Here is a 4,729-nt window from a genome sequence, read left to right on the forward strand (position 1 = left end):
CCTTAAATCACTTGCACTCGCTTAATTAGCCAAATCTTACAACTTCTGTTTGATTTAAGATTGTTGCATAAAATTTTTTTTGTCTTCCCCAACTTCTCCTCAACAATCAGTAATATTTATTTACACAAATTATGCGCGACTATTGACAAAAGAGTTGTATACGTTTTCTTTAGTTATTCTCCTGAGGTAGGTTTTTTCTTATATAGCCAACGGCGCGTGTGTCCACAACAACAACTTAACATACCTTTAACTTTACTATACTTAGTACTGTTAGCAGCAAGCAACCCTTGCAATATTTATGTTGTTTACTCGCCACAAAACACAAGTTTTCATGCCTGTATATATGTTCTTGCAACCCTTTGGGGCAGTTAGCTTAATTGCGTGTGTACGCCGCGTGGGCAGCGTAATTACAATAAGAAAATTCATTAGTACAGAATATTTTCGATAGAGCTCTTAACCTCAAATAAATAATTCGAATTGAGGAAAATGGGTGATGTGGAAATTTTAATTGTTGGGTTACTTCTATCAAGGAACATATCATGATTAATTGATGATTTTAGAATTTAAAATGCAAAAATTCTTGAAAAAAAGTTTTAATGAAAAATTTTATAAAAATAAAGTAAATATTTTAAGGAATCAGGCGAGTCTCGCTTTTTCAAACAAAATTAGAAATATTTGTTGGGCTTAAAGTACACTTATCAGTAAAATTTAGTAAAAATAGTGAAAAACGCAATCGAAACTGCTGTGGTATCGAAGCGTTTAGCTCAGTAGAGATAGCGAGTTGAATTTTATCGACTTTTTATCGTCAAGAAGCACCTCATTTGTCGAAATCGCCGATATCGAACTACAATTGCATACATCATCATACAAACTCAACTATCAAAACCATTTCTTCAATAAAATAATGGAATTGGTGAATGAGAATCGAGGATTAGCAATCCGAGATCTTAATAGCATTGTCGGACCAACAGAAATATCAGAAACCTAAGAAAAATGAAAGCACGTTTGGTTCCAAAAGTACCCAGTCGCGTTAACATCTGTGTAACAATGCTTTCCGACTACCAAGATTTTATCAAAAGTACTATAACTGGCGTTGAGTCTTGGATCTATGATTACGACCAGAAACAGACGATCAATCCGCCGCAAAGGTGAAACCAAGTCGAAAAAAATTTCAAATCAGGTCAAAAATCAAGGTTTTGTTGACAGTTTTCTTCGATTATCGAAGTGTGGTTCGAATTCCTTCCGACTGGCCAAACTGTCAACAAGATTTACTATTTGAGTGTTATACGTCGTTTGCGCGAAGCTTTTCGTAAAAAGAGGCAGGAATTATAGACCGACAACTCTTGATTTTGTCACCGCAATAATGCACCGTCACATACTGCATTGATTTTAGGTGAGTTTTTCGCCAAATTTTCAACAATTTCGTGCCACAATCACCGTATTCGCCTGATTGAGCTCCATGTGACTTTTGGCCATTCAGCGAAGACAATCAACAGCTACGGGGAAACCATTTTGAGTCAAGTGAGTATATTAAACGTGAATTGCCAAGCGTATTGAAGGCTATTCCGGAAATTTGCTTCGAAGATTGGAAAAAAACGTTAGCACAAGTGTATTGGGGCCAAGAGAGATTACTTTAATGAGGACGACATAGATATCGAAATATAAATTAAGAATTTTAAAAATATGAATAAAGTCTTACACTAAACGCTGAATGTTTGAAATTCGATTTTCTTTTCTTACATTTAAAATGTCAAAGTTCGGCATTTTTAGGGCTCTATATTGCTACACCTTTTACAAAAATATTTATTAAAATTTTAGTATATAACATTTAACATGTGTACAGTTCGAAGTAAGACAAGAACAATCTGTTTATAAATTCAAGATTCTAATCAATTTTTAAATTTTTTTCGTAGTTTTTCTATTTCTGGCGAAAAGTTAGTATTTATTCGCATTTTCTTAAGCTAAAATTAATTTTTAAAAATATTTAAGTACAATCAGAAAATTTAAAAAAATTCGAAAATTAATGTAAAAAAAGTTAATTAAAAAGAATTAATTTAAAAAAATTTCAATAATTTTAATTTTTTTAAAATTAATTCTCTTATTTTTAAGATTTTTTTTATATACACAAATAAATTTCTTGAGAATATACACATGTTTAGCTCAACAATTAGTTGTTTTTATTTGTAAAATTTATTTTTGAACACAATCAAATACATTTTATGAAAACATATACTTAGTGTATATAAAATATATGCATATATAGTAATACATTTTAGCTTAAGGCCTCCAAATTTCTTGCTTAATGAAGCGTAACTATTTACTCAGCTAATTCACCAACCCCTTCTGTTAATGCTGCCTATTTATTTAACTTAAAACTTTTGAGAAAACACAACAACAGCAGCAAGCAAAGAGTTTAATAACCACAAAAAGTCAGTCACACCTACACTTTGTTGCTGTTACCACCAACTACAGCATGAAATATTTACGAAAAGCATTAAAAAATAGCACGCTATAATCTCAGACAACTTTTGTTGTTGCTAAATTACTGTTATCACACACCACAAAAATATTACGGCAGTTAACTTTCGCTGTCTGCATCAAATTACCCTTTTTTACGAAAGTCAACCGCCCGGTAAAGAGCAGCAGCAGCAACAACAACAACAACGGCGGTAGTAGCAGTTGTCTGACGACCGATTTGCTACAGTTTGCAACCCTTAACTAAAAGCTATCAGCATCGGCATACAATAACAACAGCAAAGCGGAAGAGCAACAATGGCAAACGGTGCGAAAGGGTGACGGAAGGTGAGCGGGGAGTGTGTGCCGAACGCTGCTGCTGCTGTCGCTACACGTGCGTAATGAGTTGGAAAAGTCAAAAATGATTAATTAAATCAGCGCACAAAGGACGCGCGCACACACATACGCAGACAGACAGACATGCAGATAAGCCGAAAAATACGCGAACAAATTGGAATTTTTGATTTTTCAGCATTTGAGTTTGAACTGCAACAACAAATCGTTGCTGGAAATGAAGTTTCAATGAGGGAGCACTGGGCGAATTTTAAATAGAGACAACTCCACACAGAATACAGACATATATGTACATACCCACACATATTCGCCACCAAAATTGCGGAAATTAGTCGCATAATTTGCATTTCAATTAGCAAATTCCCATTTACCGTTTTCAATGCGAACGTCGAATGTGAGATGTCAATGCATTCAGTCATTGCCGTTTTCAAAGAGCGGGCGGTCATTAGTCTCGCTTGTAGACTCTTTAGTCCACTTCTTTTCTTCCTCTGGGTGCGGAGTGCAGAACAGCTGGTTAGACCATTAAGTGGTTGAGAATTACCGGCGATGAGTGAACAAAGCGTTTTGCATTTCAATGCACCGCAACAACAACAGAAAATATCACAATATCTACTGTGTATTTCTATAACTGTTTATAAACGAGTGTCTCTTCATTTTGCAATTTTTTGCAGCTGCTGTCATCTGCTGGCCTTTGACGCTGTCACAATTCATGTCAATTGCAATAATTACCTGCCATTGTTGTGGACAACCAGTCATTGGGGATATATTTGCATAAATTTCCTTGCTTTTTGTTGCCATTTTTTTGCGCATAGTTATTTTTTGCGGACTTTAAAGTGCGACAAACAATTATTAGTTAATTCACGCGTGAAGTTTTTGGTTCAGTTGTGGTTAATTTTTGTTTATATTTATGTTATAGAAGAAAAAATCGGAATATGTTTTTAATATTTGTGAATTTAAAATAAGGGATATGTAAACGATTTATCGAAGAAAAATTAAGAAAATAATAATATTTTACTATAGAATAAAATTTAAATATGAAAGCAAAGTTTTCCTGCGAAATTCGTTTGGTTATATATATTTTTGGTTGTCTCAAGGCGTAGAATCGACAGCTTTTCTAGTACTGTGATCAAATTGAAAGGAGACCTTGTCCATTTCACCTCCTTCAAAGTAATACCCTCCCGCTGCTATACATACACTTATGTCAACGAATTTTCCAGTCATCATAGCACCTGGAAAAATCCTCCGTCGTAATGGCCATCAGAGCCTTCTTCGATTCAGCTTTTATATCCTCAATTGAGTCAAAACGGTGTCCTCGGAGTGGTCATGTGAATTTTCTGAATAGCCAGAAGTTACATGAAGGTAAATCAGGCGAATGCGGTAGTTGCAGCACGATATTAGTTGAAAATGTGGCGAAATGATCACGCATAACCAATGCAGTATGAGATGGTCCATTATCGCACTTCTTTGTTCAATAAATCAGACATAGTAAAAATCAATAAATATTTTGACTGGAATTTAGCATAAATGTCACAAACAGTGTTAACAACTTACTAAAGAGTTTTTGACGAAAAATACGCAAAGTATAAATTAAAAATTTACTTTTCAAATTGATCATAGTAGTATTTGTTTTAAGGAATTACAACGGTTTACGGGTTTCAAAAAATCGATTTTTTATTGTCTTATTAAATCCTATAACACCTCCAGAATATTGTTCAAAATTTTGTTGATTTGAGTAATAGTTTCGGAGATACAGCCTTGAGAACTTTTGCGCTCGATGAAAGCGAAGCTAAGTACACCGTTTTTAAACGCGTTTTTCTCGAAACTGTGTTTTTGAAGTCGGTTGGCAAGATTTCCCGAGAACTGCCGAGCCGGAAAGAAGTATATGTCGCGAAATTTTCATTATGCAACAAAAAAAAAGATC

This window comes from Bactrocera neohumeralis, chromosome 4 (genome assembly GCF_024586455.1).
Source record: "Bactrocera neohumeralis isolate Rockhampton chromosome 4, APGP_CSIRO_Bneo_wtdbg2-racon-allhic-juicebox.fasta_v2, whole genome shotgun sequence".
NCBI classification, from domain to species: domain Eukaryota; kingdom Metazoa; phylum Arthropoda; class Insecta; order Diptera; family Tephritidae; genus Bactrocera; species Bactrocera neohumeralis.